We start from the raw sequence: 11,734 nt of genomic DNA, 5'->3' as shown, positions 1-11,734 counted from the left end.
AAAAACTTCCTGTAACACTGAAGTTAATGGCAAGCATTGTACTAGGGAGCTCTCCTATTCAGTGTTTTGTCCCTTACTTCCACTTTGTGCTGGTCTTACTTCTTTGTAGCACATCTCAGCTGAACATAAATATTTCAGAGAGCCATTATGTTCTCTCTCTCTCTCTCTCTTTCATTCTCTAGGAATGAAATGGATTGTCTTAATGGATTGTTGAATAAGTGTTTTTCCAGTATTACCTGAACTGAAAGAATTTTTTTGGACAGAATTGGTTACCTTTCTAACCCCAAGCCATAATTTTTTCTTTGATTCCAGGTTCTTGTAGTTTGGTTGTTAGATATGGTGAGATCAACATATCAGGAGATGGCTGCCACTGAAAAATTTTAGTAATTGCAATTTCAAGAGAAGGCAGAGGGAATCACAAGTCGATCATGAGGTAGAAGGGAAAATGTGGATAAGAGACTCTGTTGTGGGTGTGGTGAGAAGGCAATGAAACACAGAGTCAGCAACCCAAGGACTTGCTAACTTGAGAAGACAGAGGAAAAAAAAAAGCAGTCCCTGGTGCCTGAAGGCAGGCCATAGAATCCGATATAAGGTCACCAGCTTTTTAAGGTAGGGATATTGTGACCTATCTGGAACTCTGGAAGTGCCCAACCAAAGACGGGTTGTAGTATGGACTGCTTTTGATTGGTTTGGTTATAAAAAGTGAACCTTCTGGAAAGTCTGTAACTATTCGCAGGATTGGCTAGACCAGCCAAAAGCATCACCCTCTGAGTAGATAAGACTGTACATGCAAAAATGTCAAAATAAGAAGACATGTTCCCTAACTGTGCCATTTCAAAGAGACCAGAATCAGTACTAAAGTTAAGTATCAAAAATATGTTATTTTTCACCTACTCAAGGTATTAGAGATCTTAGGGCAATTTTCCTCATTTTGTCTTGGAAATGCTAAATTAATGTATCTTCAGGAAAGAAGTTTCTTCTTATTTTTCTGACTATATTTCAATACATCACAAAAAGAAGCATAGGCACAGGCCCGGTGCGGTGACCTAGCAGTTTAAGTCCTTCTTTGAACAAGCCCCGGGATCCCATATGGGCACCAGTTCTAATCCCAGCAGCCCCACATCCCATCCAGCTCCCTGCTTGTGGCCTGGGAAAGCAGTGGAGGACAGCCCAAAGCCTTGGGACCTTGCACCCGCGTGGGAGACCTGGAAGAAGTTCTTGGTTCCCGGCTTAGGATCTGCACAGCACCTGCCGTTGTGGTCACTTGGGAAGTGAATCATCAGAGGGAAGATCTTCCTCTCTGTCTCTCCTAGTCTCTCTATACATCTGACTTTGCTGTAAAAATAAATAAATCTAAAAAAAAAAAAAAAGCATACAGAGAATCAAGATGGCAGAATAGGGTAAGGAGGGTAAGGACACATTTAGAGAAACATTAGTCAGTGTGAAGCAGAGAGGGCACATTCCAGGAAATAGAAGAACAACAGCAGAGGGGCACCTGGAGACTGACAGACAAGGGATACTAGCAGAAACAACATTGTGGTGTTGAAGTGATCGGTACCCCAGAGGCATTCAGTGCGCAGTGATCTGAACTGCACTGGCAGCCAAAACTCCACCAGCAACAAGGTGGGAAGGACTGTTCCTTCCTGTAGGTCAGTTTGATTTGAACAGGAACAGAGACAGAGCGGCAGGTCCCCAGAGGAGTGGTGTGAGAACAGGGTGGATTTGGCAGCCCATTACTCCCACTAGAGCTGAATTAGGCACTGTTTTGTATAAGGAGGCAAAGGCTATAGAACAGAATTGTGCATGCACTGAGCTGGGAGTGAACTCATTTCTGGCTCAGTGAACTGCAACAACGTGGCATCCTACAGGTTCCACACATGATAATCAAGCTCTCTTCAATCAAACTTAAGGAAAAGATCCTTTAATGTGCACGTGAAAAAAAATCAATTGACATGTAAAGGAATGCCAATTAAATTCACAGGAGACCTCTCACAGGAAACTCCATAGGACAGAAGAGAATGGAGCAATATATTCCAGATTCTAAAATCATAAAATTGCACAGGATAACATAACCCAGCAAGACTTTCCTTTGTCATTGAAAATGAAGCAAAATTTTTCCACAGTAAAGAAAAGTTAAAAGCATAGGCCTCTTCCAAACATACCCTACAAATGAAACTTAAAGATGTTCTCTTGCCAGAGAAGAGGAATAGCACTCACCAAAACCAATGGCAAATGTGAAGAACATCCCAGTGAAATAACAACAGAAGACTAAATCAAGCAACAATCCATTCCTAAAATGACAAGAACAAATTGCCATCCATTCATAATAACCCTGAATGCAAATGGCTTAAACTCCATCCATCAAATGTCATAGATTAGTAGACCGTATTGAAAAAACGAAACCCACCTATTTGTTGCCTACAGGAGACATATCTCACCAACAAAGATCAGCAGAAAGTCTGTCTCGTGGATTTTGATTTTTTAAATTTAGTCTCTTCAGATCACTTTCTAATTAAATTCTTCACTGACTTACAGATTATACAGTAGCATCACTTTATTCAGAACATTCTTGATTTTCTTTTTTATTTCTTCAGCGACACATTACTCATTAAGTAACATGTGATTTAACTTCATAGCATTGTTAATTTCTTTTCTTCCTGCTGTTTATTATTTTGTTTTGTAGCTTTTCATTTAAGAGAATGTATAGTAACTGTGTAATGGAAACTATCATATCTAGCAGCATGTTATTTAATTTCATGGCATTGTAAATTTCTATTTTCTTCCTATTGTTGATTTTGTGTCCTGGCTTTTCATTTAAGGGGATATATAGTAACTGTGCAATGGAAACTATCATATCCAGATTGTGGATACAATATAGTATGCATCTCCACTTCCAAATCAAATCTGGACTCCCAATGAAACTGTTAAATATTTCTTGACAATAGGATGCTGGACTCTCTGCCATTGTCCAGGCCCACAATTATTGACATAAGACTGTTTATGAAGAATTATACTATAGTAATAATATTGGAGACTTCAGGGGTGGAGGGGACTTAGGGAGGGAGTCACAGAAGTCCCAAGATGTATGGAACTGTATCATGAAATGATAATAATAATTTTTTAAAAAATGCACCTTAATGAAGAAAAAAGGGAAGCATAAATGTATGACAATTTGAATGAAGTTTGTATCTAGGCAAAAAATTCAATAACCCTGCTGTAAGTGAACAGTGAAGAGACAAAGGTTAAGATGAAGGAAGCTGGGATTAGTTAACATTATAATTGAGGATAATGTCTGTTTTAAAAGGAAACGTGTTTTATCATATTCTTTGTCATGAGGTTTATTGAAGGAATGCAAAAATAGTTAAAATGAATGTTTGATTAGGAAATAAAGCATTAGAACATATTTACAACAGCAACTTTTGTCTTTTCCAAGACTTATCAGTAAAAACATTCTTGTCACTGAATAAATATCTTCATGTTTCATGCGAATTAAGAAGTGAATAAGCTCCCTGAAAAGTGCAAGCATGCTTTCCTTTTTATAAAAGATTAACTCCCACAGTTTTCCTTTCTTTGAGACTTAGATGAAGCATATGAATTTATGCATGCATACCTAAGCTGTGTGCACTGACAGCTGAGGCAAACAGGCAATTACTTGGACAGATATTTATTAGTTGTTTCTAGAAGTTCAGAGGGAAATACGCTAGGCTGATTTGTTGACCGTTTCTGATGTTTTGAAAAATATATTCCAGGTGGAAACTTCCTGGGAAGAATTTTTCACTGACACAGTTGGAAATGTTTAAACACTCAACACAATGAATCTCACAATGGAAAATCTGACAAATCTTTATATCAGTGACAATGTTAGGCACTCCTGAAATTACCAGACAGGAAACACGTGCCATAGTACAAGCATGGTTTCTGAAAGCAACCTGTGCCTGCTTGGAGAGAAGTATTCTGATTGTATATTCCTAATTCAGTTGAGAACCTGATGATAACCTTTTGTTTCTTTATTTCAGGCTAGCCATTTCATGTTTAAATAATATGTTAAGTATCATAAGGCTTCAATTGTGATAAATATTTTTTTACAAAAAATCATATAAAGGTCCCCTCTCTACAATTGACGTTGCATGGTTTGAGTCTGACAAAATATGTCTAATAGTTTATTTGTTGTCACAGATAGTATTCCAAAAGCAAATCAAAGAATGAATTGCTAGGAAGGAAACAGGAGATAAGGCCATGAAACGTCTTAGTATTTTCTTTTCTTTCAAAGAAGCAAAAACATTTCTGAAATGTAATCGATGACTTTAATTACAAGTAGGAGGAAGTACCCAATCAAACGAACCTTTGGAAAAAGTCAACATCATGATATAAAAGGTTTGAGACTACTTACCCAAGATATAATTCATTTCAGAACACATTTATTCATTCTTTTATGAAAAAATATTGAAATATTAGCATTGTCAAGTTTTAGTCTGAGGAATACAATAGTGAATACATATAGAATGATTTTCTGAAGGGGGCCCGGCAGCGTGGCTTAGTGGCTAAAGTCCTCGCTTTGAGCGCACCAGGATCCCATATGGGCGCCGGTTCTAATCCTGGCAGCTCCACTTCCCATCCAGCTCCCTGCTTGTGACCTGGGAAAGCAGTCGAGGACGGCCCAAAGCCTTGGGACCCTGCACCCGCGTGGGAGACCCGGAAGAGGTTCCTGGTTCCCGGCATCGGATCGGCGCGCATCGGCCCGTTGCGGCTCACTTGGGGAGTGAAACATCAGGTGGAAGATCTTCCTCTCTCTCTCCTCCTCTCTCTGTATATCCGGCTTTCCAATAATAATAAATCTTTAAAAAAAGAAAGAATTATTTTCTGAAGGGATCTATTTAAGGGTATCTTTCTATTTGCCTTGAAAATTACTAAATTGAAATATTTTGTAATGTTTTTACTTGTTTGCTGTGTCCTTTATTCAGATTGAGTGTGTATGTGATGTGTATGTGGTGTGTGTGAAAGAGAGACAAAGAAAGAGAGAGAACACAATGGTGTGTCTGGCTAATTGATGCAGGAATTTTAATTAGTAATTGTGGAATTTGCAGCTACGGACAACTAAAGAATAAACATCACTTTCAATGACAAAATGTTTTTATTTCTTATACATTAGTCCAATTTTCTCAACTCCACATGTTTACTGTTCTCATTCTTTATGATTATTTTGTCCAACGTGTCCATCCTTATTATGAGAATTTAGTGATCTGAGGCAGAGTTACTTCCTTAGTGAACCTCATATTTAGCTGAAATTCAAACTCACCTCTCTGCAATACAGTTTCACAAATCATTACATCTCCAGCCTACATTTCACATTGGAACTATGCACACTCATAGGTCTTAGCTTAGACCTAAATAATCTGAAATTTTGGTGACGGGGATATATCTTGTATTTATTTAATACCTCTAGGTGATTCTGAGGCAGTGGATATTTAGGAAACACTTAATGTAAAATTTGTATGAGACTCTACTTTCTAGAAGTATTCTGAAAAATGCAATGAAAACTAGTGCTCTCATATCAACCATTAAATTATTCCTTCACAACACATCTGCCTACACTTCATGAGATGGATTATTCCCCAAAATTTGTGATATCCGACATAATCAGTCAATACAAATAACTGATTATTTATTTCTAAGGTATGTTCTTATCTGATAATTTATAGTGAGGAACAAGAAAGTTTTAGAATAGAAATAAATGGGATCTTTTTTTTTCTGTTTATCTCCTACTAGTATGTCATTTGACTTGAAATATGTTAGTTCAGTTGCTATTCCTTTGCATGCAGGAATAAATATCCAGATGTTGGATTCATAGAAAAAAAAAAACTGACACTGAGCCAGCATTTGTGTTTGGCTTCAAGGTAACTCCCAACCTTTGCCAGACATGTTGACCACCTGTGAAATATTTGATCAATCTGCTGATCCAGCTGTAGGGCTTCAGTGCTGTAAATTTTAGCTTTCCTATGGGATGATACAGAGTGTTTGGCAACATGACAGTCAAATATGGGCCAAGTCAGAGAAGTGAGTTGACTCAGTTTGGTCAGCACAAATAAATCCCTTACCCCAACTGTCACTGCAACCAAAGAACAGGTTTCACTATTCTCTCATTACACCATTACAATATTCTTTGTGTACAACCTGATCATATTGCACTCACAATAAGTGTTGTAGATCAATGTACAACATTTTTCTCTTTTTATACTTGTAGCATTTTTCTCTTTTAGAAATGCATATCTGTAGAATTTGACAATATCTTCTCTTGGCACAGAATGGTTATATGACTCCTCATTTGTCTTACAGGCTGCATAGCATAATTTGAACAAAAGGAGACTTAATCAAAGGGCTCCAAAATCAGTTAAGAGAAGTAACTATGCCAAAAAATACATAAAAAGTGGAACAGTTTTCATTCAATAAATACTCATAAGTTTCAACAAGTCTAGGGATTCCAAAGCATGTCTGATCATCATAATATACAGGAGGAGTGAGAAGTAGAAAAAGATCCTTCTAATGATGTTCCTTTGAGCAGGTTAGCATGATATTCCAGAGTTTCAGATCACTTTCTTTCATACCCACCTGATCTGTAACGTGATGAGATTATCTGGCCCCAGACAGCTTGCTCTGAAAGCCAAGAGGTATTTTCCTCAAATTATTTTTCTATCATTGTCAAAAAGGCTCCAAAGCGGTAACGATTCTGAGTAAAGATTAAAGTCCAGTAAAGCAAAAAGCCCTTAAGAGTTGAGACTTGAATTTCAGGCCAGTCTTAGCTGCTGACTAGCTTTTTAAATCTGGCCTTCAATCTTTACTTTTGAATTTATTATTTATTATTTATTTAGTTACACATTTATTTTGAAGTTAGAGTTACAGAGAATCAGAGATAAACCAAGACCTTTGTTCAGGATTCCAACACAGGTGGCAAGTGTCCAAGCACTTGGGTCCTGTTTCATTGCTTTTTCTAGGCCATTAGCAGTGAATTGTATCAGAAACAGAGTGGCAGGAACACTAACTGACACCTATATGGGATGCCAGCATTATAGGCAGTGCCTTTACATTTTATGCCAAAATACTGGGTGCTTTTCTGTGGGGAGCCATGCAGTTGGGTCGGATGGCATGGGTGTGTGTTGAGCACTGCTCCTTGGTTAGCAAGCCTACGAGGAGTTTCTAGCAGCGAGGCAAGGCCCGGCGGAATGTCTCTGGTCACCTCATTGCTGCCTCACCCCGTTGTATGGACACTCAATCACCTCTCTGATGTTTCATAGAATTCTCCTGAGGGTGTTGTTGTTGTTTTTCTGCTAATGTGAAGTGATTCCTGTAACTGGTATGACACCTCAAATTGATCAATCATGTTATGATAAAACCATCTTTAGCGACTTAAGGCTATGACACACAGCTAAAAGTATACAATAGTACAATTGAGCCCACAATGTCTCCAAACATCCTGTTATGTGCCCACTTTTGTCCTGGAATTTGCCCTAGTATAAGTAATGTTTTCCTTAAGAAATGGCTTGATAATATCTTGCAACTGATGGCAATAATGGAGGTACAAAAAGTTTGTTTACCTTGCGCCTCGAACTGTTACAACACATGATATGACGCATTCTAATTTCTCACCACAGAAAGCAAAAGTATATGCGGCATCTTCTAAAGGGAAACAAATGTGAACCCCCTCAAAATGGCTTAAAATCTCTTATATTGGCACTTATGTTTAGGGAAAGAAATCAGTTTATAAAAACTTTTGTCTTATATTGGCACTTATATTTAGGGAAAGAAAACAGTTTATATAGATAAAAGGAAGTTTTTTGTAAAGGCCCTCTGTAGATTGGCTGAGCTGCCTTGATCCCTTTCACTGCCCTTTAACAAAAGAACAAAAAACAATTGAATCAGCACTAGGTGAAGGTGACGGTAATTAATGCATGACTTGATTATAAAATTTAGCAAAGAACCTATGTTATATGCTTGTATAAGATCCTTTCATTTATAATCTTTTAATTCTGTATTCTTAATATTTTAATCAATATTAGTTTGTGTTTAGTAAAAATTGATTTTGAGTATAAAATTAATTTTGAGTATAAGTAAACTACTTCTCACTATGTAACTGCATGTGCTGCCAACCGTGGAATTCCTGGCTTCAGCCAGGTCACTGCAGATTTCAATGAGTAATGGCTTGCCAAAAATGCTTTTTTTAAAGTAAATAATATGCTAGGATTGTTTTTTGCATTTTCTTAACCATGATGTAAAAATGAAACAATTGGATATTGTGCAAAAGTTTGTGATGATTTGTGTATAAATAAAGAAGGCAACTTTTCTGAGTTGTCCATTATGAGCATCAAGCCATAGTGGTCCACGTCTTGTCTCTTCTTCTTATCATCTCGCCGATCCACACATCCTTTTGCAAACTCTCAGTCAGCCGGAGCAGGTCTCCGGCACTTTTCCTTATTTTCAAAATCAGTTATTTTCATTTTATCTGCAATGGAAAGAAAGAGAGAAAGAAATTCAGTCAGGAACTCCATCCTCCCCACCCCTATACACGTGTTAGGGACCTAAGTAGTTGATATATAATCTGTTATTTTCCAGAATACTTATTTGCAGGAAGTGGGAATGGATATGGAAGAGCTGGGGGCTGGCATGATGGCTTGGAATGTGCTGGCATTGCATATAAGTGCTGGCTAGAGTTTGAGTTACTCAACTCCCAATCCAGTTTCCTGCTAATGACCTGGGAAAGCAGCAGATAATAGCCTAAATCCTCAGGCACTTGCACTCATGTGGGAAGTTCTATAGAAGCTCCTGACTCCCAATTCTGGATAAGCCCAATTCTGGATATTGTGGTCATTTGAGAGTTATCATTAAAAAAAAAGATTTATTTATTTACTTATTTGAAAAGCAGAGACACAGGAAGAATATCTATCTGGTGGTTCACTTCAAGTGGCTTCAACTGTTAGACGCCAAGAACTTGGACTATTTTTGGCTACTTTCTCAGGCAATTAGCAAGAAAATGCGTTGGAAATCGAGTAGCTGAGGCATAAATATGCACTCACATTGGGTGTCAAATTCTCAGATTACGGTTTTACCAGGTATCTCATAGCACTGACCCATATTTAGTCATTCGTGTGAAGTTTGGAAGAGATATCAAACTTTTGGTCATACGAAGGAAATGTGTCTATCTGAGATGCACTTTGATGATTTACTAATCAACAGGGAAAACAGATCAAAGACAGTCAAGTCCCTACCCAACTGAAATGTAAACTTCCCCCTGAAGTTTATCATTTTTTTTTTCCAGGCAGAGATCATCCTTCTATAAACCCAGCTGATAATGCCAGTCGGGTGTGATACTGCTTAATATTGAGTATTAACATTTCTCTAGATTTTTCTTCCAATCTTGTACCTTTGATAAAGACTTCCAGTTATCCTGAGCACACAGTAGGTATTGAATAAAAAGAAGCAAAGATAAGAAAGCAGACTTAACTTGTGGCCAAAATCTTGTTTTTCCTATTATGGGTTTGGTAACAACCAGCCAAGTGTTCCAACTAATGAGGATATAAAAACAAAGTATGTTTAATGATAAACTGTTTCTTCAAATTACCAAAGCAAAAAGGTAGAAGTCAAGGGCACACTAAGTTTGTGGTCAGTAATGTAATTCTTCAGGAATGCAACCAGAGTGGAATAAGCTTACTGGAACAGATCCTATTGGTCTCCAGGTGTGTTTATACATCGTAAGATTATTGACCTGATAAAACCAGGAACAATAGCCAAGCCAGAAGCAGTTTTCAAATGTAATCCTAGGAATATCTAAGAGAAAACTGTGGGCAGTGATTGTGGAAGATGAGGAATGGAAAATTGCCAGTAGTTGTTTTAAGTGTGTTCATGCAGAACAATAGACAGCCTGTTCTGAGACCTAGTAGCCCCGGAAATTATGTCAAGAAATTTGAGTGCAGAGATGTTTGAGGCTCTCTGCTTGCGCGCTTAACTATTATTCTGACATCAAGTTGGGCAAAAATTGAAAACTAAGTTGTATTTTTACAAAGCGTGCGATAGTACTTGTTTTGCACAGTCAAAATTCCACTTTGTTCCTAAAAAGAACTTAATCCAGAGAAAAATGTTAGGTTCTTGTGGGTTGTGCTAATTTCAACAATTCTGAAGGAATAGAGATTTATCATTCTCAATAATACCGAGCATTATCAGCAAAAACCTGTTGATGAGGCATGGGTATAGAAATTAAACGCATTAGAAATTTATAAATTAGTAATTTAAAAGTATTATTGAAACTATATTTGATGCTAGGCATTGTGCATGACTTTGGAAAAGCTAGATGTATGACTTATGAAATTCCCTATTACTTATGAAGTTAGAGAGACCACAAATAAGGAATCACGGGAAATAAAACATTTATAATGAGTGACTAAGAAACTTGATATGATAGTTGAAGTACTTCTGAAAAGAAGTAGAAAGGGGTATTTGAACTAAAACCTGTGTAATGAGAAGCTATTAACTATGCAAAGATCCAGGAAAAGCATGTTCCAAGGTAACATTAAGCCCAGGGCTCTTAAAGTAGGAGCAAGCTCTGCCTGTTGACATAATAGGAAAGTCACCAGTGAGGAAGGTAGAGAAAGTTATAACAGAACACCAAATGCCCTTCAGAGGGTGAGCAAAATGTGGACTCTATATAAATGGGGAGTTTCAGGAGGATTTAAAAAAATGTAGGTATGAAATAATTATGTAAATGAATTTCACTCTACAAAGAATAACAAAAAGAACATGAAAATTAGTTATTGCTAAGAGGGAATAGAGAGTGTTTCTCTGTTGAGGAATTTTGAATTGCAACTTGAAAAGAGAGTAAGAGTTCAGTGGATGAATAAAAATGAGGAATCAAGAAATATGAAAGCAAAGCCACAAAACATGTACTTACCTAGATATCTAATATGTGTGAAAGGTACATACTAGAAGTGGTTGCCAAAAAATGTGGGTTTAAGTAATGATAAAACTAGTAATAAATATAAAGTTTTTGCAATGTGCTAGCATTGGGTTTAACCATTTACTTTGATTGATTGCAAACTCACACCATTTCATGAGTATATCCATTCTCTCATCTCTTAAGTATTTTACATTTCCTCAAACCTCTGATTTTGGACACATGTATTTCCATCTTAGTCATAGTTGAACCTTATGTTAATGAGACTATAAATAAGTCAGAAGAAAAACACCACCCCTATTCATCTGCTAATTTCCCATTCTAGGAATAACTTATGCATTGGATGAATCACTGTCTTTAGTTGTTCATGATCCTGCTCCAGTAATTATTCTTGTCTGAACTCATGATTAAATAGGTTCCATCTTTTGCTATTTTTTTCATGATAAAACTGAGAAGTGAACTATTTCAATAAATAAATAAGCATAACGACATAAAAATAGAAAAGTATTTTGAATATCTATATCTTAAGTTACATTCCATTTCTTGGCTTTCCTCTGCAGCAAAAACTCAAGAGATGTTGTCTCTTATGCCATTTGCTCTTGAAATTGTATCAATCAGACTTTAATCATCACTCTTTTAACCACATAGGATCACTCATGTTCTGTCTGTGTAAAAAAAAAAAAAAAACCTATGTTCAAATCTGTTACTCAAATTCTCAGCAATATGTAAGATAGGCAGCTAGTATTCTGCCAAGCTCATTTCCTTTCAGTCTGAAATTGGGACCTCAGTTTTTCCCCA

This window comes from Ochotona princeps, chromosome 3, assembly GCF_030435755.1.
Source record: "Ochotona princeps isolate mOchPri1 chromosome 3, mOchPri1.hap1, whole genome shotgun sequence".
NCBI lineage: Eukaryota > Metazoa > Chordata > Mammalia > Lagomorpha > Ochotonidae > Ochotona > Ochotona princeps.
This window is presented reverse-complemented; position numbering follows the sequence as displayed.